This window comes from Halichoerus grypus, chromosome 2 (assembly GCF_964656455.1).
Source record: "Halichoerus grypus chromosome 2, mHalGry1.hap1.1, whole genome shotgun sequence".
Taxonomy (NCBI): Eukaryota; Metazoa; Chordata; class Mammalia; order Carnivora; family Phocidae; genus Halichoerus; species Halichoerus grypus.
The window spans coordinates 28647880-28673774 of record NC_135713.1 but is presented as its reverse complement, the minus strand read 5'-3'; the positions used below and the strand labels follow the sequence as shown (position 1 = coordinate 28673774).

The 25895-nt window shown below is 36.0% G+C and overlaps 1 protein-coding gene across 5 annotated transcripts in view; it reads right to left on the bottom strand.

Annotated features, from left to right (window-relative positions):
- NIPBL (NIPBL cohesin loading factor) overlaps nucleotides 1-25605 on the bottom strand; it is a 200222-nt gene extending 174617 nt beyond the window's left edge. For all 5 annotated transcript variants that reach the window (XM_036074669.2, XM_078066647.1, XM_078066650.1 and 2 more), the window contains exon 1: nucleotides 25268-25605. The gene's annotated coding sequence lies outside the window, so the exon portion shown is untranslated. The remainder of the gene's footprint in view (nucleotides 1-25267) is intronic.
- Between the last annotated feature and the right edge of the window lie 290 nt (nucleotides 25606-25895).

Sequence of the window (25895 nt, the reverse complement as noted above, 5' to 3'; positions counted from 1 at the left end):
CCTGCTTGAGATTCTCTCTCTCTCCCTCTGCCACCACCACGCCCTCTCTCTCTGCATGGGGGTGGGGGTGGGGGGGTTGATTCAGGACAGAGAAAAGCACAGGGGAACTGCCCTTCATATACATGAAAAACTAAATTTAAAGAAGTCATTCCACATTCAAGTCCAATCATGACCTTATAAGCAAACTGTAGGTTTTACTGTTCAATCACCCACTTAAGTCCTAAATTTTCAAATAGTATCCTCCATTAGTGGATCTCCCTCAAATAGGAAAAGACTTCCATATCAGAACCAACATACAAATGAGAAATACGTAGCAAGAGGTGCCTTTATCCCATGAAGACACACTTTGTAGTAAGACTGTCTCTTCATAGTTATTCAAATTCACTCATTACTTTTTCCAGCTAAGTCTTGAGAAACTACATACTTCCGTTCTTGACTAATAATTTTTACACAACTTAACCCTTTAAGTATTAAAAGTATGTTAAAAAAAAAAACCCACAAAACTCAACTTGTATCCTGCTCTTATTTTTGTTGAAGTTTTTTACTTTTGCAATACTCAAATCCTTATTCAAATTCCAGTGTGTGATGACTGCAGCCCTCAATGATACCCTGAGTAAAGGAAGACTGTAGCCTGCAGAGACAACCAGAGTTTAGAGGGCACCCAGCTATGCTGCACCCAGATTCCTGGCCCACAAGAATAGTGAGATAATAAATGTTTACTGTTCCAAGTTGCTAAATTTTGGGGTAAGTTGTTATATAACAATAGATAACTAACATTGTATTTAAAAGATTCTTAAGAATCATTTAATTTACAGTATACCAATAGTTTAACAAAATTCCTTTTGCAGAAGCTAACATATGCACTATCCTATTTATAAGCACTTCTATTCATATCACCTCTACTGTACCTCATGAACAATCCTATACAGTATGTGGTATATATGTAAGAGCACATACAATTCTGACTTATACTCTGTATTTAAGGATCCTAGAATTTTGTTTTTAAAGTTTAATTTTTAAAATAATCTCTACATCCAATGTGGGGCTCAAACTTTTGACCCCAAGATTAAGAGTCACGTGCTCTTCCAATTGAGCCAGGCAGGTGCCCCAGGATCCTAGAGTTTAATCTAATATGCTCCTTTCTATACTAAAATTCTTAAATAATAGGTTCATTCTTAGACATTTGGCCTATCTACGATCACATCTTTTATTAAGTTTTTCTTCCTTTCTTAAAAATTTTCCCCCCAAAGGATAAGGATGTCAGAGAACTCCATAGAAAACCCTACTAGCAATCTTGAGATGCTATAGGATCTCCTCAATTATTAATATTTCTGAAAGACAGCAGCCTAGAGGAATGATCTTTCATAATCTAAGGAGTATCTTAAAATCACAAAGCAAATGACTGTAATTTAGAGGACAACACTGAAATAAAATGCCTCAACACTCACCTACAAGTCTATTTTTAGCTTGTTTGTATGAATTCATTCAGTCCAACATTTAGTGAGCACTTAAAGTGCCAAAAACTGTACTTAATGTTGAATTTGAGATGAGTTAGACAGAGTCCACCACCACCCCCCTCTCCTGACCTATCAAGGATCCCCAGGCTAGGGGAAGAAGATAATTATAATACGATATAATAAGTATTATAATAAACTTTAAACGGAAAAAAGTGGGAGGGTAGAAAAGAGAACAAATCCTGTCTAAAAGAGACAAGAAGGCATCACAGAAAAGATGAAATTATGCTGGAACTTGAAAAATGAATAGTAACTTGCCAGGTACCCTGCCAGAGATGGTAAAAATTGTAGTCCAAGGAAAAGGAATATAAATCATGAGATGCAAATGAGATTGGTATGGATTCCCTCCAGAAGGTTCATGGCTAAGGCTAATGAATCAGCCTCTCCAACCTCATTTGTTCATTTAAAAAAACTAAGCATATACCATATGCCTGGCACTTTTGCAATACTCAAAACCTTTGTTAAATAACAGAAATAAAGCAATAAACATATTAAATTCCTGACCTCAGGGAGCTTATAGTCTAACTGAACTTAGGGGAAACACACATTCATTTTAATTATGCCAACACTGAACTGCTTATAGGATTTCCCTAGATTAGCCCATGAGTGAGTCGCATTCTTTGTAAGCATCAGTTTCCTACTTTGTAGAGTGGGGATAATATTATATGTAGACCTTAAAGGATTGTAGTGAGGATTAAATAACATCAACTGAAGTATTCAAAGCAGTGGGCTCAATAAATATTAGCAGTTATTGCTATTACTATCATCAACATCATTGCTAAGAATAAGGCAACTAAAGGTTTTAATGAAGAATTCTTCTGTTTTCTAAACCATAAAGAAGGACTCCTTTCTCCTTTCTGTTTAGCTCCTTTTAGATTCTATGAACACAGTATAAGTGATTTGATTATCAAGTAAGGCATCAAGTACCTTAGTCTGCCATAATGCCCCCCCCCAACATGATCTATCAGCAGACAGTCCCTGATGATGATACAATCTAGGATTGATTTTTAGTACTAGCAGGATTTTAAACTCTGTGTTGTATATGTGTTCATTCAGTAACTCAGGCAGAAAGCCTTAGTTCACTTTGGGCCTAAAATATGAAAAATAAGAACTAAAAATAATAAGCTGATATACACAGAAGGGATGTTCTCAAAGGCATGAAGAAAGACATTTGCAGTTATTGTTGTAAGAAGAAAGGCAAAAAGAGGTCTGAAATGAATAAACAAATGATCATAGAAAGGGTGACAGGTTTAAAATTGAAAAAGGTCACAAAACTAGGAGCTAAACATGTCTCTGACCCAAGATTTCAGAAGCAATCCTTTGGAAATAGTCTATTATTGGTTATTTTAAACCTATTTAAAAGTTTATTTTTAAAAAGGGCACAACATCATCCAAAGTTTTAGATGATTTTTTTTAAACTGAATTTCTTTCTATAAAATCCTACTGTTCAAAACTCAACAAACCAAACTCAGTACAAAAGGTCTGCACTGAATACAAGATTCCCCAAGAAAGGTATAACACACATAAAAAAACACAAATGACATAAAACTTCCATATAGGCTCAATCAAAAAGAAATACAATGCACATTAATTTTTAAGTACCCATAAGGCAATCACATTACACCTCTTATTTTTCTATGCTGATAAGATCTAAGATAAAACAGAAATTTTCAACACAGAGAAAAGAACTTGGAGTTATTTTACTCTTCTCAACTTTTGCCCACCCTCTCTTTAAACTATAACTTTTTTTTTTTTATATTTTTAAAATTAATTTAGAGAGAGAGAGAGCATGAGCAGGGGGAGGTGTAGAGAGAGAGAGAGAGAATCTTAAGCAGACTCCGCACGGGAGTGCAGAGCCCCACTCGGGGCTTGATCTCATGATCCTGAGATCATGACCTGAGCCAAAATCAGTAAGACGTTTAAGTGACTGAGCCAAACCAGGTGCCCCTAAGCTGTAACTTCTTGTCCTAAAATTATTTAAGGAGCTCTCCCAGGACTTCCTCTTTTACTGAGTCTATTACCTTCTGGACTCAAAGCCCTACTCCACAAGTTTCAAGAACCAACTTTCCAAAGTGACACCAAGGAAATTTTTGAAACCACGACAACTGGGTAATACAACAACGTTAAAAGAATAGGCAAGTACTTGATTTGATTTCCAAAAGCAAAGACTTGAGATTTTCTGCAGTAAAATAAAAATTTGCTTTTAAAATTATGGAATAGTTATTAATAGTTTAAGGATCAAGTTAGTATTATGCATATTATCATCAACCTGGGTGTAAGCTCTTCAAAGGGAGTGGACAAGCAGTATTAGTATAGCAATTAAGAGTTCAAGCCTAGGTTTTAGAATCACAAAATTTGGGTTAACGTTTGCCTTCTTCCTGTTTCAAACTGTGTAACCTTGACTTCCTAAACTTCAATTTCCTCACCTATGAAATGCAAATAACATCTATCCCAAGATGTTTTTTTCTGGGAGTATTAAATATGATAATACATAGAAAGCTCGTGACAATGTTTATTTTAAAAATGGAGAGAAAGAACTACCCAGCTTTATATCTATTGTAACACCTAAAGCGTAGTGATAAGACCAACATTAGTGAGAAAGGGAGGTAAAACTTATTAAATAAGCACACTTTGAGGGTACTTCTGCACTTATTTAATCTTTTTTTTTGATCAAAAGAACACATCATAAAGTGAACTAGAGTATACCTCTGCATTTCTCTAACTGCTAATGAGGTTGAACATCTTTTTATATATGTATTTACCATTTAGGTTCAATTCTGACTCAGACTAAAAAACAGAAGTTTGAATTTGAGGAATAATCCATTATCGCTGTTTCCTCTTTTGTTTCCAATCAGCATTGTATTAACAAAACTCAAGTTATTAATCTTGCCTCCTTGCCTCTCTCCTCTTTCCCTAATCCCATTACCCTCTTTGCCTAGTCACTCTTTTCTTTTTTTCCTGTACAACTTAAACTTTCCAGAGACACTATTGAAAATCACTTACTGACTAGTGGAAGATGAAGACTTTAGAAATTACTGACCAAGAAAATTTATTTTGCATCCATATATACATATTGCTAAGACAGGCATTTATTCTGCAACAAACATTTGAGTTGGTCCTTACTACAGGTGAAACAAATTGTTTTAAATACTAGACCACAATTCCTCAATTTTTAATCCTATGCTACAGAGAGATACCACTAAATGAAAATTCTGTCAAAATATGACCACAACTTTTCCTCTGAGCTATCTAATCTTACTTTTCATATGTGCACAAGTTTTTCCAAGTCACAAAGGCACCAGACTGGACAAACAGGAAAAATTCTATCTTGTAACTACTTGTAGCATGTAGTATTTGGAAGGCTGGAGGAGGGCGGAATGAACAATATTGAAGAACAAGCATAAATTCTCCTTAGAAAAAGGAGCATGAATTAGAACTAATAAAGGAGTTCTTGTAGGATGCAAGATCATTATATAAAAAATCAATTGTACTGCCATATACTACCAATAAACAATCTCAAAATGAAATTTTAAAAAATTCCATTTATAATAGCATCAAAAAGAAAAATATACCTAGGAATAAATTTAACAAAAGAAGTGCAACACTTGCACACTGAAAACTACAAAACATTTTCAGTGAAAGAAATCAAGGCCTAAAAAAATGACAGGGCACCCCAAACTTATGGATGCGAAAACTTAATTAAGATGGCAATACTCCCCAAACTAATTTATAGACAGATTAATCCCTAACAAAATTGCAGCCTATTCTGCAGAAATGAATGAGCTGATGCTAAAATTCATATGAAAATGCAAGAGATCCAAAAATACCAAAAACAATTTTGAAAAAGAACAAAGTTAGAGGATTCATACTTCCTATCTTCAAACCTTACTACAAAGCTACAGAAACTAAGACACTGTGATACTGGCAAAAGGTTAGACCCCTTATAGTGGATGGGATGGAATAAAATTGAGAGTCCAGAAATAAACTCTTATATTTACATTCAACTGATTTTTGACAAAGGGTGCCAAGACCATTTGATGGGAAAAGAATAGTCTTTTCAACAGTGATGGCACAACTGGATAGTCACATGTAGAAGGAGGATGTTATATCCCTACCTGATACACCACATGCAAAAAATAAACTTGAAATTGGTCAGAGACTTAAATGTAAGAGCTAAAACTAAACATAGATATAAATCTTCATGACCTTGGGTTAGACAGCAGCTTCTTAAATATGACATCAAAAGCACAATCAACCAAAAAAAAAAAAACAAAAAAAACCACAAAAAACCAACAACAAAAAAAAACCCCAGATAAATCGGACATCATCAAAATAAAAAACTTTTGTGATTCAAAGGACACTATCAAGAAAGTGACAAGATAACCCACAGACTGAAAGAAAATATTTGTAAATCATATATCTAATAAGGGACTTGGATCCAGAATATATTAAAAACTTATAATTGAAGGATAAAAACACAGATAATCCAATTTAAAAACGGGCAAAAGATGAGAAGAAACACTTCCCCAAAGAAGATACATAAATGACCAATATGCAAATGAAAAGACGCTCAATATCATTAATCATTAGGGAAATGCACATCAAAGCCAAAATGAAAGACTGCTGCACACCCACTAGAATGGCTACATTCAAACACAGAATAATAAGTATTGGTGAGGATGTAGAAAAAGTGTAAATTGGGGCGCCTGGGTGGCTCAGTCATTAAGCGTCTGCCTTCGGCTCAGGTCATGAGCCGGCTCAGGGATGGAGCCCTGCATCGGGCTCCCTGTTCTGCGGGAAGCCTGCTTCCCCCACTCCCCCTGCTTGTGCTCGCTCTCTCACTGTGTCTCTCTCTGTCAAATAAATAAATTAATTAATTAAAAAAAAAAAGTAAATCGCAAACACTGAAAATGGAACTGTAAAAATCATGTAGTCTCTTTGGAAAACAGTCTGACAGTTCTGCAAAGAGTTACAGAGTTAGCACATGCCCTAGAAATTTCACTCCTATGTATCTACACAGGGGAAGTGAAAACATATGCCCATAGAGAAACCTGAACATGAATGTTTATAGCAGCATTATTCATAATAACCAAAAGGTGAAAACAACCCAAATGTCCATCAACTAACAAAAGGTTAAGTAAAATGTTGTATATACAACGGAATATTATTTGACTATAAAAAATGAAGTACTGATACATGCTACAATATAGAAGACCAAGTGAAAGAAGCCAGATACAAACAGGCCACACTGCATGATTCTACTTATGAATAAGGAAATCTATAGCAACAGAAGGTAGATTACTGGTTGCCAAGGGCTGGAAAAGGGAAGAACGGGGAGTCACTGCTAATGGGTATGGGGTTTCTTTTTTTGGCGATGAAATATTCTGGAAACTAGATAGTGATGATGGTTGCACAACTTTATGAATAAACTAAAAACCACTGAATTTTTACGACCACCCAATTTAAAAGAGCGAATTTTATGGTTTGTGAGAATGTGAGATATTTTCCAAATCTTTTAAATCTAGTTCAGATGAGCCACACACATTACCAGCAAACACTTGCTAAGGGCTGCTCCAGGCAAAACATTTTACCAGGTACCACTGGCAGATCCTGCCCTCAAAAAGTTTATGATCTAATTGAGAAGATAATACAAGTAATGTAAAATGAAACAAAATAAACTGTAGCTTGATATACAATAAGAAAATGTGAGAAGTCAACATATAACTTAAATAACTAACTCTGCCACACAAGTATGTATTAGAAAAAAAAGAGATCACATGAATTAGGGGCAGGAGAAAAGGGGGAAAGTATTATAAGCTTCGGCGGGGGGGAAAGCCTAGTAATTCTGTTATGCTACCCTCCCTCTATCACCTACCAAAAAACCTGTAAGATCTCAACAAAAAGAAGATAGGATTTGGATAGATGGAGAAAAAAGGAGATAAATGTTCTGATTAAAAGGTATAAAGCAAGAAAATACAAAATGAGTTATCAAAATTTAGTGGATATATATGTACATATTGTACATATATGTATACTGTCATATGTAATAGTATAATACAACACCTTTAGAGGCATAATTAACTTTAGATATTAGAGATAGTTAAATCAAGTTCCTTGTATAGGTAGTTATTATCTGGGATATTTCACTTGATCTGGGGTATACAGCAAAGTTATATTTGGAAGGAGTATTCATATTTCAATACCATATGAACTTGAGCCAATCTGATTACTTTTTCTTTGCTTATCAAATATCTTCCTTCCTAATAATTCATTATAAATGTCACAAATCAGTTGATTTTCATTTAGGAATATACTCAACAAGGATATATTTTTTATCAAATCACAATGAGAAAGGTAGCTGTCAACTAATAAAAATAACAAATATTTGCTGAGGATTTAACTACTTCTAAGCATTTTACATGTTACTCTGAAGCAGTATGTATCCAACATTTGACTTTTGGGAAAACTTTTTTAAACACAAGCCACCTTCAGGAGCCCAGTCAGTTCATAATTTTTTACAGTATTTTAAGTACTGTTACAAATATGTATTTTAAAATTTTTACTTCAGGGGTGCCTGGGTGGCTCAGTGGGTTGGGTATCTGACTTCCGCTGGGATCATGATCTCTGGGTCCTGGTATTCTGCACTCACGGGATAGTCCCCTCCTCCCTCTGCCCCTCCATCCACTTGTGCTCGCATGTGCGCATGTGCGCTCTCTCTCTCAAATAAATAAAATCTTAAAATTTTTACTTCAATTTCTTAACAATTCTGCCAAATTCATTTATAGTGTCTGCTATGCTAACTTCTTTCCTCAATTCTATGTCCTCTTTAGTATCCAGCAATTCCCCTCCATTCTTCAAGACTCAACACATCTCTCCATTCTATTTTTCATTCTAATTTACTAATAATTCCACTCACCAGTTTCTTGCTCCTTTATGCTTCACAAATAATGTTTTTGCAGAATAGAAGAAAAGAAGGATCTTTTAGGCAGCCATGTAAAATTTGGGAGGGAGGCTGAAAAAAAAAATCTTAATACCAAATGCCTAGAATTCATTGCTAAGCCTACAGTGTTCAATTAAGTCTTGTGGAATGATTAAAAAGCCTAAGGGAAGAACTAAAAGAGCAACTTACAAACTTATTTTACATCTCCAGAAAAGGATTATAGTTTGAAAAAATTCCCTAGATGATTCTGGTGTGCCATCTCTGTAACCAAATCAAACAAAACAAAAAAAAGTACATTTGCTTAAATGTACTTAGATTCTAGGAAGCACAAATTTCCATTTGGACATTATGACACCTGGTCAATTATTTTTGATAAATCAGTTTGATTCCTTTATAATTATTCCTGCATATGATACTTTTTAAAAAGCCACTGCCATTTAATTATTCTAAAAGTAGACCCTTAATTATATTTGTAAAGATAATCCCTCCATTAGAAAGTAATACAGTTCCCACTAAAAGATCTCATTATGTGTATGGATTCAGTATAAAACTAACCAAAGAAGCAATCTTCTGAGTAAGCTGGAAGGAAGGCCCTAGGAAGAGCCTTGTACAATAGAAAACAGTCATACAAGAACATTCATTTTGTCATTCTAAGTTCATAGTAATATATGATCCATACACTGAAAAGCAAAACCTCAAGAAGAAATGGTATTATTCTCTTCTGGTAATTTAAACCAAGTAAGATTTAAAAAAACAAAAACAAAAAATAAAAAACGGGTACCTGGGTGACTCAGTTGGTTGAGCGGCTGCCTTCGGCTCGGGTCATGATCCCGGGGTCCTAGGATCCAGCCCCATGTTCAGGCCCCCTGCTCAGCGGGAGCTTCCTTCCCCCCTCCTTTCCGCTTGTGCTCTCTCTTGCTATCTCTATCACAATCTGTCTCTCTCAAATAAATGAATAAAATCTTTGAAAAAATAAAATAAAAACAAAAAAACAAAAACAAAAACACCTGGTATCACCCATTCTACTTTTAACCCTGATTTAAGATTGGTGAGATCTTATAGGTCAGCCTTGAAAGTCATTTTCAAATAACCATTAGTGTCTACAACAATTTGACCAAGCCACTAAATTTTTCAATATCCAGTCTAAAATATGAAAAGTGATACAGTGTTTCATAGACTGTATTCCTTTTTGTATCTTTTTTATTAAAAATTGTTTTTTATTGAAGTATAGTTAACATACAATGTTACATTAGTTTCAGATATATAACATGGAGATTCAACAAGTTTATATATTATGCTATGCTCGCCCCAAGTGTAGCTATCATCTGTCACCATACAACACTAATATAATACCACTGACTGTATTCCCTATGCTGTACCTTTTATTCCCGCAACTTATTCATTCCAGAACCGGAAGCTTGTATTTCCCACTCACTTTCACTCATTTTGTCCATCCCCCCAACTCCCCTCCCCCCTTGGCAACCATCAGTTTGTTCTCCATATTTGTGGGTCTGTTCCTGCTTTTTTGTTTATTCATTTGTTTTTCAGATTCCACATACAAGTGAAATCATATAGTATTTGTCTTTCTCTAGGTAGACTGTATTCTTATTCATAGGCAGTCAAAAGTCATTTAACTTATGCTGGCTTTAAAAGCTATGTGCTAATTCTAATTTGTATATCTATACCAGAACTATAATAACAAAATGATTATTATACTGGATATTCTCAGATAAGAAAACAAAGGAATCCTAGGATTTCAACATGGTTTTAAAGTTAAATTTTATATGTCCTTTTAAAGAGTCCACATAAATTTAGAAATGTCTTCCTCATGAAAATAATCCTCTAATAGACCAATTCTTAATTATGTACTTTGCCGAAGAAAAGTCTAATGTCTTCTGAGCTCTAAAGACCTGAAGTATTTAAACTCCCATACCCACCTTACACGTGAATTCCCACAGGTCGGTTAAACTTGACATGCCTAAAATTGTAGTATCACCTCCCTCCCTTCTTCCACATTACCACTGTACAATTCGTAAAACTTTCTCCTATATTCCTGACATTAGTGAATGGAACTTCCACATTCCAAGCCCAACAAGTATGAAACTTGAGAATCAAGGAAGCATCCTTGACTCTTTTCATTCTCCATTACCCAATCTACCTACATAAAAATACCAAACTGTATCCAGGCTATTTTCTTAACATTTTTTTATAAGTTTCCTCCTCCACATTCTCACTGTTTTAACCGAGGACCTCATCAATTCCTAAATAGCTTCCCTAGCCTTCTTTTCTCTGCCTACTATCTAATCTCTGCATTGTTGCCAAAAAAAATACTTTTCAAATACAAAACATATTTCGTTACTAAATAATTTCTTGGTTCCCTAATGCTTTTAAAGTAAAATGCAGAGTTTGTAAAGGCATATACATTCCTTCATAATGTGGACTCTACCCTTCTCTGTAGCTTCAAATATCTATGGCATGCTCCTTTTCCAGCCCTGTGTTCCAATAATCTCAGCATCTGCAGTTTCCAAAATTGAACTGTTGCCCCAGCCCCACAGGCTCCTAAGTCTAATTAATGGCTTTCCAAAACTTAGTTTACACCTCATCTCTAGTCCAAATTAGGTGATTCCTCTCAGCGCTCCTCTTAGTCAATCTTAATACTGTAATATAATCTTTGTTTATCTGCCTATATTAGACTTTAAGATCCTAGGGGGCACCTGGCTGGCTCAGCTGGTTAAGCGTCTGACTCTTGATTTTGGCTCAGGGCATGATTTCAGGATCCTGAGATCGAGCCCTGTATCACACTCCATGTTAGGCCTGGAGCCTGCTTAAGATTCTCTCTTTTCCTCTCCCTCTGCCCCACCCCCCACCTCATGCTCTCGCTCTTTAAAAAAAAAAAAAAGATCCTTGAAGGCAAGGCTGGAGTCTTTTATTTCACCATCTCTAACATCTTACAGGTCCTGAGACATAGGTAACATTCAATGTTTGATGAACAAGAGAATGAGTATGAGATCATGGCCATGTCCACACCACACTAAATATTTCATGCCTCAGATATTAGGAGTAAGTACTAGGACCTACCTAAAAATTTACTTTTCTTTTTAGTGTGCTCCAATCTAGAAATCTCCTTACCATTTTTTTGTTTGTTTGTTTTCTGCTAATAAAAGACTGATGATCCTTTAACTGCAACTTTATTTCTAGGAACTACTACTCCCTTCTTTCATTTATCTAATTTCCTTTTTTCCCCTTTTGCTTTGTCCATGAAAATCCTAAAACCTGAGACCACCCAAGAACCTCTTCAGTTCACAGTTGAAGAAATGAGCTTAATGACTGGCCTAAATGTCACTTGGGTAGCAGCTAGCTTAGATTAGATTCTATGCTAATTTCACTATATACCTCCAAAAATACACCTAGTTTGAAAAAGCCTATGATTTTCATCATCAAGAAGTTCAAAACTATATTGAAAGGAGATCACACCCACAACAGTGGAGAAGATGGGCAGTTAAACAACCTAAGAATAATCTTAATAGGGAATTTGCATCTATATGAAAAAAATGCATTTACTGAATGAATTAAAACATGAATGAAAATAGATTATGGAAATACATATTATTACTATTTTTGGAAATACACATTAAGAGCCATAAAAATGTTCAAACTTTTGGCCCAACTTCCACTTATGGTATTCTAACTCTAAGTGAATAAAACCTCCAAAGGGAGGGCAAACAGTACATATAAAGATGTTCCACTGCCTTAGTTTTATATAGAAAAAAGTGAGAGCAAATAAAATGTCCAACAGAATGACTAAGGAAATTATGGTTCATCCTCTGACAAAACTATTGGGTAAAGTTTTTAAAAAATTATTATTTAAGTAATCTCTACACCCCACGTGGAACTCAAACTCACAACCCCAAGATCAGAGTCACATCTCCTCTGACTGAGCCTGCCAGGTGCCCCGGGATAACATTTTAAATAATTATGAAGACTACATAGGAAATGAAGAAAATCTTCATGAGACAACCTTGAGAAACAGGACTATGTATGTATAATTTATACCATGAATACGTATTTAACTAAAATTATATTTCATATAAATATTTTTATTAAAAACCTAGTAGGAAAAACCTAAAATATGAGATTATATTTTTCCTATTTTCCAAATAGCATGTAGTTTTTTCCACACTGCTTCTATAGTTGGAAAAAAAAAAAAAGGAAGTCTTTAACTTTGAAGTTCTTAAAAGATTCTAAGTTCTTTTTTTTTTTTTTTTTTTTTTAAAGATTTTATTTATTTATTTGAGAGAGAGAGAATGAGAGACAGAGAGCACGAGAGGGAAGAGGGTCAGAGGGAGAAGCAGACCCCCCGCCGAGCAGGGAGCCCAATGCGGGACTCGATCCCAGGACTCCAGGATCATGACCTGAGCCGAAGGCAGTCGCTTAACCAACTGAGCCACCCAGGCGCCCAAAGATTCTAAGTTCTAAATTCCACAAGTTAGCCTTACTTAGCATACCAGAAAACTGTAAGTAGTTTTATATTTTCCAAAAAAACTAAGGCAATGGAGAATTGGTGTACTATAAAGTCCTTTATAAAGAACACTAAAATTCTGGTGGCTATCTTCTAGTTGAAAACAGTAAGAATCACTAAAATTGTATGATAATTCATGTAGGTGGCAGCATGGCTCACAGATAGCATATTAGAGATTCAGATACTGAACTGTATTCTAGGACAGTCACAAACAAACTTGTTGCAAATTGTTAAGTCATTTTAAATTCTAGTTTTTAGGCCTCTTCATCTGAATACTGAAGACATGCAATGGCACTCTGACATACACTACAAACCTTGAGTAACTGGAAAAGACTGAAAAACTACACTTCTCTCCCTTTCCCACCAATTCTCAATTCTGAATATGTATATCTGGATTTTGCAGGTCATTTTAGCCTTGAACCTACAAATTTGTCCCTTATCAGTGAAGATGGAAGTACAGAGGCAATACCTGAAACCAGAAGCAAAGCTGAAGCAGGAATAAAAGAGTAGAAAGAATCCAAAACACTTATATACAGATTTTTTTCTTACCCAGTTAAGCAAGTGTAATTGCCCAAATACAAGCAATTAACTAAATTATACTAGTTCTTTGCTTTAAATGTTGTCCGACCTTTTTTGGGCTTTGTGTTTTCTTTCTTTCTTCCATTAAACTTACTCTATGTTTAACATGCCCCACCTATCTTCTGTCACTCCAATTAGTCCTTCGTCCCAAAACTGAAATATAATTTAAATTCATTTATTCAACAATTGTTTGTTGAGTGGTTGCTATGTACAAGGTACCAAAGACTCAATAAAGACAGGGTTCTCCCATCAGCCTTTGTAAACTGCCTTTAGATTGATCCCATTTTCTCAAAAACATGGTAATTAGCGCTAGAGCAAAATACAGCACCTATTATTTTAGTTATAAACTCTAGATATAGTGAAGACAGGTTTACTTTGTTTTTCAAGATAGCATCACATTGTAATATGTCCTTTACAAAGTGATATTCAGGATCATTTAAACCAGTAACTCTAAGCAGACCCTTTTGTTCAAATGGGGAGTGAGTGAAGGGAATAACTTCTTATTCCAAGGAAGAAACATTGCAAGGTTATACAAAACCACCAGCAATAACTTCATAAACAAGTAATACAGTTATAACATATCTAACTCTTGCCATTAAAAATGTTTGAATGCCTAGCAACTGAACAGTATCATACCCCACTGTATTTGTTTCTTTAGTTTTCTGTTATCTGCAGTAAAAGTGAAAGTTATTCAAGTGAACTTGTTTCCATAGTATAGGAAAGTTAATTTAAAAGCCCTTCCTTTACCCTTTCCTCCTACATTCCCATTTTCCACTCAACTCAGACTCTGCTCTGTAACACATGAACACAGTATTGAAATGAATGTACACATTTATGAATTATAGTACTCTAAAAGGATAAAGGAGCAAACTGTTCTGGTTGATACACTGGGCTGTATGTCAGAAGCCCTAGATTTTTAGATTTAGTGGAAATGTGTACAGAAGACAGTCTCATTTAGGCTATAAAGCATGAATGTTAATAAAGATTACACCTTAATTTTATTAAAAAAAATTTTTTTAGTAACCTCTATACCCAATGTGGGGCTCGAGTCACACACTCTTCCAACTGAGCCACCCAGGCACCGTGTATATACCTTAATTTTAAATATCAGAGCCCAAGCATATAAAAAATATCCTAACACTAAACACATCTTTCACAAGTGCCATCTTCTTAGAATGCTAGAAGTTTCCAACTGACAAGCTGTACATACACGCCCACTCTATGCATCAAAAACAGTAGAGGGATAGATTGAAGTGATATTCAGAGGTGTTATGAACGTCAGCACTGGATGAACACCTGGGTTGAAGGTACAGTAAAGGAAAAGGGTCAAGCATTATCATCAAGTTTTCAGTTTAGGGAGCTGAGGTGATGGTGGAAACATTCACCTACTTCACATAGTTGTAAGAATAGATTTCTTTCTTTTTTGGGGGGAAGTGGTTAAGAGTAGGGAACAATTGAGGGATGAGTTCAGATTTATATACTTTTGAATTTACAGTATTTACAGGACATCAGGAAGTGCCTGGTAGACAGATGGATCTGTCTCAAAGAGAAATATATCATTCTGGAGATAGATTTGTGAGTCATCAGCATACAGGTAACAAGCATGTAAAAAGTCGTATGAATAGATGGGATCAAGAGGAAGGGAGAACAGAATGAAGGCTTAAGAACCACCTTGGGAATACCAATACTTAAGGGGTGAACAGAGGAGGAAGAACTAGCAAGAGCCTACAAATGAGAGGTCAAATACACAGGGGAAGAAAAATAAGAGACACATAACCCTGAACCAAAGGGAGAAAGGGGTTTCAAAAAGGGAGTGGTGAAAAAACAAAAAAGGTGGTCAAATAAAATGACCAGAAAATGGTCCTTTACTCATTATCTGCCCCAACTTTCAGTAAACAGCACTGCTTCTCTAACTTTAAGCATTAAAAGAGAGGTACTAACTGTTCTTCACTATAACTGATACTCTATTTTTAGTATAAACAACAAACATTAAACTTAAAACGTGAACTCAATTTTTGGTGAGTTATTATTGTACCATCCCTCATTTCTTATTCCAGTTTCTATGTGCTAGATGTTCAAAATATGTGATGCTACCTATTTTAATTGTGATGAAAAAGAAGGCATCTAACCTGACAGAATGAACTCATATAAATAAATGCCACTTACTAGTAATGTTAATTACAAATTTTTTGGAGGTGAGGGGTAAAAATGGGCAAGTAATATTATGTCCAATAGTAAAGCAACTGCAAGATATGAGAGAAATATCTAAAGTAAAATATCTAAAGTTGTTCAGTCTTTTTTGACAGTAGTACCAAAGTTAAAGGGTATTCTAATTCAATTTCAAAATGCAGTCACCAACAAACTACTAATACGTGCAACAACACAGATGAATCTCAAAAGCCTTATGCTAAGCAAAAGAAACTTATCACAGAAGCCTACATACTGTACAATTCCATTTATATGACATTCTAGAAAATACAGAACTATAAAGACAGAAATTACACGTGGTTGCCAGGGGCTGAACAGGGGTAGGAAACTGATTACAAAAGGACATAAGGCAACTTTTTGGGGTGATGAAAACATTCTATGTTTTGATTGTGGTGGAGGTTGCGAGACTAAACATGTTTGTCAAAACTCATCAAACTGTGTACCTAAAACAGTGACTTTTACTGTGTACACTTCAATAAGCTTTAAATTTTTTAAAAATTTCAGTCATCTAAAATTTTATATGAATAGCACTATTTTATATGAATAGCATTTCTTTAAAAAGATTTTATTCATTTATTTGAGAGTGAATGAGAGAGAGAGAGCACAACCAGGGGCGGGGGGGAGGCAGAGGGAGAGGGAGAAGCAGACTCCCCACTGAGCAGGGAGCCCAAATCGGGGCTCATGACTTGAGCTGAAGGCAGATGCTTAACCAACTGAGCCACCCAGGCACCCATGAATAGCATTTTTAACGTACTGTAATGTATTTCTCATTACAGTTAACTTATCCACATTGTTATTATACACAGTACATAAATTAGCAAAGAAAATTAAAACTATAATAAACCAATCTTGAGCTTAAAACAAGAAAGTATTTGGATACCTTCTCTCAGTGTCTTATTCCCAATTCTATTGTCCAAGGGGCCAAAACAAAAAACCCTTCATATACTTTACAATCCTTACTAACAACTAAAAAAGGAACTCTGTTTTGAGTTTTTCTTTTTGATTTATTTTTACACACAAGTTGTTATGTGTGCATTGTTGGGATGTATGTAAATAAAATGGTCTTACCCAAGAAGCAAGAAGCCTTAAGAACACATATATCTAAGAAAATTATATTTCAAAATTAGCACAAACATATACTGCCACTTACTAAGCTTAGATTTAGAAATGTATCTTTAGAAAATATCATATAGCTCAATTCTAATCAATCAGTTCAACAAAAATGTATTGAATACTTGCAAAACAGGAAAAGCACTGTGATGGTATTATAGACATAAAGATGAAAATAATACAAGTCTCCCTCCTTTCAGATAGCAGGTGGCTTAGTATGGCTTACAGACACAGGAGCAAATTACTTTATCAAAGAGATACAAGTAATAAACTCACAAATGTCATGACATGGAATAACCAGAGAAACTTTCACAAAAAAAGGCCATGCTTTCTCTTTCACCTTAAAAGAAATTTCTGGTCTATGAGTAGACGTTTTGAGAAGTAACACATGTCTACAGAAGAAAGCAGGATTGCTACACAAATATACATTTTCACAGTTAATATCAATACTTTCTCACTAACATTTTGAACTTACGAAGATCTCAGAATTTGAGGACTTTCAAACTGCTCAATGTTTCATCAAGGAAAATAATACATTACAGAACCATCCACATTAAAAGTACCACCTGTGTTCACTATGCTATAAAAAAATTTTTGCTTAGGACATTGACAGAGATAGGAAGAAACACATAAGAAAACGGAAAGAGAAAAGAGTAAAAAGATTGTAACAGAGTTAAATTAAAAGCATATGTCATGTATGTCTTTCAAGATAACCTGAAGGTAGGTTATGGCATAAGTACTGGTTTCTTAATTCTCTTCTCAAAGGGGAAAGAATGGTAACAGTAGCTTTTAGGGCATTACATTTCAACTTTCAACTTTAGAGTTTTCTGAGACATAGGCAGAACCTTGGGGTGAAATAAAACTGCCATGTGCATCAATTTTTTAAGAACGGTATTTTAAAAAGGGAGGGGAATCTATGCCCAATTTACACTCATAAATTTTCAAAATTTCCTTGGTCATTACCAAGGAAAAACTAAATTACATATAGCCTAACTCAGATGATCAATTTTTTTTAGGTGGAAATTGGCAAGCCACAATCCTATCAGATAAAGACAACTAAAAAGCCAGTTTAAAATTCTTGAAAAGGTTGCCAAGTAGAAGTGTTCAGAAAAGTCAGTGATCTATTTTCCTTATTAGGATTAATTTCAAGGACATTTTCGTTTTGCAAATTAAAAAATTAGATATAAGATCATAAAGATTAATATTTTTAGAGTAAACTATATTTTAAGTTTTAATAATTCATTAGTGTTTCAAGCTCTGTAAGTTTTTAAGGTACCTAGAATCAATAACTTGTTAAAAAACAGTACTCCTATTAAAACAAGTATACATTTCATTAGCATAAGACCAAAGGATTGAGAAGTACAAATGACCCAAATAACTGCAACAAAAAGGAATTGAGTATTTCAAAATTATGTCATAGCTTCTGAGTTTTTCAGGAGATGTAAAAATCTTACCTGTGTTACTTCTCAAAATATCCACTCACAGACCAGGTATAAAAAATTATTTTAGTAAATTAATTAATGCTAATTCCATGTTTCTGCATACTGAAAATGTTTTTCCTTTATGCCAAAAGGCAAACGTATACAAAAGAACACCTGAAAAGTTTGGTACGTTTGTGTTAACTGATGTTACACACATGTAAGATGGCAAAACAATTTACCTACATAAACTATGTTGCAAGTTTAATGTATTCTTTGGAATATTTTTTAATGCTTGACATTTTTATAAGAAATAACTGAATCACAGTATTATGAAAAAGAAAGTGCCTTTTCCACATTTTGCCAATTTCCATAAACATAGCATGCATATATTTAAAAATAAATCTTACTTAAATGCATATTTGTGTATACATTTTGTATGTTATATGAGGTGTAAACAAAGGTATTTTACAGAAAAGAGTATAATCAATCATCTATAATTAACCAAAACATTTTAGAAATCCTCTTTATAAGACAACAGTTCACTGCTTTATAACGAAGCCTACCCTTTTCATCAAAAAGTGTATTATAAATCTTGAAGAGGCAGGGTGATAGAATGGAAGGACATTTGAGAATTAGACATATTAGGCTGGAGTCCTACACCTCTAACACTTGCTAGATTTGCTACCCTGGACTAGGTTCTTAAACATGATGAGCCTTAATTTCCTTGTCTGTAAAACAAGAACACATCACTAACCTCATGGGGTAGCTAGAGGTTCAAATCATGATATACACTGTAGTGGTTAAGGTTGATAGGTAAAGCATCAACTTTGGAGTCTTTCCTCTACTTTCTTCCACTTGTCAGCTATGGGACCTTCAGCTAGTCGTTTAATCATTCTATACCTCAGTTTTCTCAAGTATCTTAGAATCATAAACATAACCAGACTCATATTACATACCTTGAAGATTCATGGTAGATGGAAATCACTCAATAATATTACATATTACAAACATAAACCACTCAATACAGTGTCTGACACACAAAAAAGATCTTATTGGGGCGCCTGGGTGGCTCAGTCATTAAGCATCTGCCTTCGGCCCAGGTCATGATCCCAGGGTCCTGGGATCGAGCCCCGCATCGGGCTCCCTGCTCTGCAGGAAGCCTGCTTCTCCCTCTCCCACTCCCTCTGCTTGTGTTCCCTCTCTCGCTGTGTCTCTCTCTGTCAAATAAATAAAATCTTTGAAAAAAAAAAAGATCTTATTAAATCTGTTATCCTAAACTAAGTTCTAAATTGCTTTTTACTGTCTCTAAAACTCAAATTCACCCCTGAAGATAAAGATTTGCCATTAAGGCCCAAAAAAGAAAAAGAAAAAGAAAAAAAGACTATCTCAAAGGAAAGGAATCCCTGTAAGATTGTATGGCAAAAGCTCTAGAATAAGTGCACAACTTCCCAAGTTGATGACTTTGAAAGGATTAACATTCTTTGGCTATAGAAACACTAGAATTTTTTAAAAATTACCATACTAATTTATAGATTCATCTACAATATTACAATTGGTCATATACATTTCTATGAATGAAATCACTCTCTAAAGCTGCATTTTCCCTTTCTAGAAATCGATGCTTTGACAATTTCAACTCAATAAAAATAAAAGTAAAAATTCCACAGACTGCTTAACAAACACTAAAATATAAGACAGTAAAGATTTGATGATTTCAAAAATATATACAGGATATACACTCTGAATTCTATTTTAGTTCTTTGCCCAAAGTACACAGGTTCCTTGACTACCTGACTTGTAAGTATTGAATTAACTGAGCAACCAAAAAAATGAAGATTTTATTAAAACTAGAAATGTGGAATCCTAAATCCTCAAGAAAAAATATAAACCAGACTGACATTTACTAATTATAAGACAATGGGCAATTTTCTAACCTTTCCAGCCTCAGTTCTGTAAATTGTGGATTACTGTTTCTATTTCCTGAGCTTCTTATTTTAAATGAGATAATAATACAGGGTCATACTTAACACAATTCCTGGCACATAATAAGCCCTCAAAATCTTATCTAGCTGGCAATGTTGTATTAAGTAATAATCTCTCCTAACAGTATCACTTTGGAGATAGAAAGAAATATGCCTTAAAACAATTCATTAAAATTGACCCTAGATTTATACCAAACAAAATAATATGTAAGACCAAATATCTAAAATCATTTTTATTACTTACTTGGGTTAAAAAAATTCTGAGCACATAAAATACTTTTTAAAATTACAATGATGACTATAAGTAAAGAGACATGATATTTTTATTTATTACCTCTTTTTAAAGATCATATTTGTCAGAGACAGAGAAAGCACACACACAAGCAGGGGGAGTGGCAGGCAGAGGGAGAAGCAGACTCCCCAGTGATCAAGGATCCTGATGCGGGACTCGATCCCAGACCCTGGGATCATGACCTGAGCCAAAGGCAGACGCTTAACCAACTGAGCTACCCAGGTGCCTCGAGACATGGCATTTTTTAAAAAAATTTATTTTATTATGTTATGTTAATCACCATACATTACATCATTAGTTTTTGATGTAGTATTCCATGACTCACTGTTTGCGTATAACACCCAGTGCTCCATTCAATACGTGCCCTCTTTAATACCCATCACCAGGCTAACCCATCCCCCCACCTCCCTTCCCTCTAGAACCCTCAGTTTGTTTCTCAGAGTCCATAGTCTCTCATGGTTCATCGAGACACGGTATTTTTAAAATTGCTTTTAAATCAACGAGAAACGTTAAAATTCCACTCTATAAAAACACTTTCAGGAGTTACTATATATTTACTACAAATACAGTTAATTGATTTACATTCTTAAGGAGGAACAAAATGTAAATAAATTTAATCATTCAAACACCAAACATACACACAAGGTCAGGATTTCTAATGTAAAAGTACTATTTTCATACCAGGAGAATACAATCAAGAGACAGGTATCATATCTCCCTAAAAGAAGAGGAAAAAGCACCTTGGACTCTGATCATTGAAAAAGTCACTTAAGGTATCAGTGTCGTCGGCACTGAGCAACAGCAATACCTAGCTTCATGACCAGGGCTCACACTTCCTTAAAGCAACATAATTTAATAAAAAACTAGTAAAAGCAAGAGAATCCCTTATTCTCATTCACCACATGAATCTACACAAATCATGTGCCTCTGAGTATAAAGTTTTTCATCAAAAAATGGAAATCATGCCGGTCACTTCTCTCACAGGGAAATGGGAATATTTAAAAATGAACTCAGGTCACCTTGAAAAAGAACCATTTTTAAAACTCAAAGAATAATTATAAATGACAACTGCTAAAAATAGAAAAGCTGTGCTTAAAAAGTACATTTTGAAATGATTTCTAAAGGCTATATAGTACCATAAATTACCACCAAAGCCAACTTAATATGCTCAGGATATTAAAATAAGTATCTTCAACTAAACAGTTCATTACCAGGTTTCTATAAAGTTCCTAGTCAGTAATTTCCTATTCATTTTATAGCAAATAAATGTGATCAACAGCACTGAAGTTACATTTCTCTTAAAGGAACTTTTATTTACCTCAGTCTTCCCAATCACTTCACATAAAACTAAAATCGTATTTTAAAATTCCAGAATTACTCACAAATTATCCTTTTCCTAATAAGCAATGGGGTGGGGAAAGTTAAATGAAACTATATAAAGATCAAACTCTTCAGTTTTTATCTACTCTTGTATTACTAATTTTTACATAAATATAGGGTATGCCAAAATATGAACTAGGTGGGTTCAAATGTTTCTATAGCAGTCTGATGATGGATTAGTACCAAAAAATTAAATATGAAATTAATATAGTAGTTTTAGAAAATACATGTTTGAGTTGGTTAGTCTGGCTTCAAATAAAAAAAGATTTCATATTTGAATTGGTATAGCTTTGCTCATAGTATTTCTGAAATTTAATAATGATCGCTATGCAAAAAAACAAAACCTGGTTTACTACCATACTAAAAACTTTCACTTTTCATCCCCAAAGATAATCTGAAATACACAGTTTTTCAAATATAACTTTTTTCTTCTTAAAGGGGGCAGTATTATAATGATCCCCAGGACAGGTTCAAAATGCTTTCCAGTAACTTATAGTAAACAAATTGTTGAATGGTTCCAAGAAGAAGCATCCTATACACTCTTCTCAAAACACTAAAAATAACTATTTAATATTCAATTTTAATTTGATTTACTAGGCTTTCACTACTTTAAAGTTGCTTTCTTTTCAAGTAATTATTTTAAGTTATTGGTAGCTCTGTAGACTCGAGAGAAACAATAAACCACACTGTTGAATAATACTAGGAATTATTTCTCCAAATAATATAACTAACATTACAAGATTACTGGAATACTTACAGGGTTTTCTTTCACTAAATTAAAAAAAAAAAAATAACAGTAGAAATACAAAAACAGCCACTGGTGACTATCCATACAACCAATACAGGGGAGGTAGAACAGAGTATTTATAATCTCTAGGGAAATACAAACTATTCCTTCCAACTAAGTTGTCAAAAATTTTAAAGTTCAAGTTTAGGGTTTCCTTGAGCTTTACAATGTTTCTTCCTTTAAAAATAACTCATATAATTGGTTTGGATCAAACAAAAAATATTTTCAATTTACTTTAAAATGTTTATACTATCTTAATGAAAGCTATCACACAACCTGTATTACTTACAAAACACTAAATATGTAGAGTTGGGAAAATAAGATCTGGTAAGAACTAATTCACTTTAATTCCAAAGTCACAAAAAAAAAAATCAATCACATAAACAGATATCTAACACATTGATTCAAACATCTGTGTAAGAAAGCTCCCTTTAACTATAAAACTCTAAAAATAAGTTGCTTCTGTTGATGAACACTAAGCAAGCAGAACTCCTCCTTCCCATTACCTTTAGTAGAAATATGTTCATCCTTTGACATACGTCTCCGTATTTTATTTAAATAAAAGTTGTAAAGATATCACAGGTTCATATAAGGGCCTTTCAAACATTTATATTGAAACCCTTACCCGCTTGCCACCCTCCCCCCCCAGTCCCAAACTCTCTGCTTAAGATGTGAAGTGTTCCTCCCTTCTGTATTCCCTCCCCCCCAGCAAGCCCCCATTCGCCTGCCCCCCACCCAGTGTAGGCCTGAGGCCCTGCAGCAAACAGTGTCTAACAGGAGCAGGCAGCACAAAGACAGGAATGGGAGATTAGTGGGAGGGAGGGAGGCCGGGATTGGGGCTCAGCAGGAGCTTCAGGCTTTTTAAAATTCAAACTGCTCCCTGACCAATACAAATCACGGACACGCTACTGACTACTACACGGATTTATAGCATTAAAAACATGCCTAGTACGTGACAGCTATATTAACTTCACTCTTTTTAACATTTATCCATACGTTTGCTGGAAATGTGGAACAATTTATTTTAAGCAGAGTGCTAAACTCAAAAATAACCTTCAGAAAAGTTACTTACTCTACAATGACAATAATAATTTAATGAGACACAAAAAATCCGAACCAATGTAACACCCATTAGTAAAACAAGGGACTTTGTTGATCAGTGTTGCTTCATTCTAACCAGTGAAAGTTTTCCTTCAGTGAATATGAGACAAAGTATCAAAACAGTCTAATGCCAGGTACATTTATTTTTTTCTATGCAATTTGTATGGCTGAGGACTTTTAAATTGATTGTTTTTCCTTTACACCAACCTACCTTACCAACGCCTCAATAAACAAGCTCTGAACACTTTACTCGTAAACTAGAATTTGTTAAGGCAGAACTGATATTTTTTCTCTAGCATTTACAGATACATTTGACCTATTAAAATGACACCTCTCTCATTACACAGTCAAACATCATGGGCACAAACAGCCAATGACAATCCTGGGACCTCAAGAAGATCTGCCCTGACATGAAAGGATGGCACCTTCTACATTTTTTTTTAACCTCCCTGGGATTTTAAGCATAACTTAATTTCTATGCTTTTAAAGAAAATTGGTTTTACCTGTACCTCGGTACAATTCTCAGAACATTTAATATTCTTTTTATGCTTCTACACGCTTAGATCAGGAAGTACCTGAGTATTTTATGTATAGTCGTTTAAAATTGTCCTTATATAACGCACACAAATCTAAAGTGGCAAGGTAAACCTGTCAAGTACTTTACACTTGCCTTTGAATAAAAAGTCCATGTGCAACACACACTGTCAAACAACAACATAAAAGCTCTTGGTGAAGGGGGGGGCACATGCAGTGTCTACCACCCCACGGTTTTCTATATTAAATATTCATGTGGGCAATTTAATTCTTTAAAAAAAAGAAAATGAGTCTTTATTAACTTTCTAATGTCCAAACAAGTTTTACACAGGGCAAGAATTACCACTGGATCCGTGTCTGAGTATTTACATTTGTCTCACTAACTGAAACTACTTCCTCCCTTCATGGGGTCACAGGGGGAAGAAGGGGGGTTGTTTGTTTCACTGGGACGTTCCCCACTCCCGGACCAGGAAAGTTGTAAATATGGGGACGATCAGGGCACATTCGCTGTTAGTTGTATTGTTTCCGCCTCCTCACTAGCTACGGCTCTTCTCCCGGGCGAGGCCTGTCACCGACCAGCAGTAGCTCCGCTCAGCCCGGAGCTCTCCTAATCCCCGAGCTCAAGTAGATTCCGCTGGCCCGCGGCCTGCACTCTCCGCCGGGCCTACGCCTCCCCGGCCGCCCGGCAGGAGCCCAGTCCCCGCCACCGGAGCCGGCCGGGAGAGAGTACAAAACCACCGCCACCCAGGGCGGCTGCCACCAGAGAGGAGCGAACTCTAGACTCGCCCGTGGAGGAGACCTGGGGCCGCTAAGGAAACGGCGGGGAGGGGAGCGAGGAGGAGAGACGCTGAGGACCTGGCGCCGCCGCCGCCGCCGCCGAAATAAAGAGCAGGAATTTACCTGGGCGAATCGGCGTCTGAATCCAAGGGGAGGCCGAGGCCGCTGTGGCGAGAGACTATAATCCGGGCCGGGAGGGGGGGTGGCTACGGCTCCTCTTCCGTCTCCTCAGTGCGGGGAACATGTAGAGCCGGGGGGAGACCAGCCGAGAAGACAAATCGCTGCTTCTTCTTCCTCCTCCTCCTCCTTCTCCCACATAGAAACACTCACAAACACCCGACCGGGGGCCCGAGCTACCGGGGGGGCATCGCCGCCGGCCCGGGAACCAATCCTCCTGTCGGCGGGGGCGTCCCTCCCTGCGGCTTGGTGGTGTCGGGTGAGTCGGTACCGACGGAGGGAGGGGGGGGAGGGCGGGGGGGGAAGGAGCCCTGTGTGTGTCTCTCTCTCGTTCCGTCTCTCCCTCTCAGAACAAAATGCCGACCGGAAGTGCAGCTGCAGGAATGACTCCCTCCGCCGGCGCCAAACACTAACAACCACCCCCTCTTCCCCACTCCACTTCCGCCACCGCCGCTGCCGCCGCCACTTCGGCTCGCGTCCTCGGCCGCGCCGCACCGCGCCGCGCCGCACCACCCCGCGCCCGGACGGGCCGGGGCCGGCAGCAGGCGGTGGCGGCTCTCCTTTGCGCCCTTCT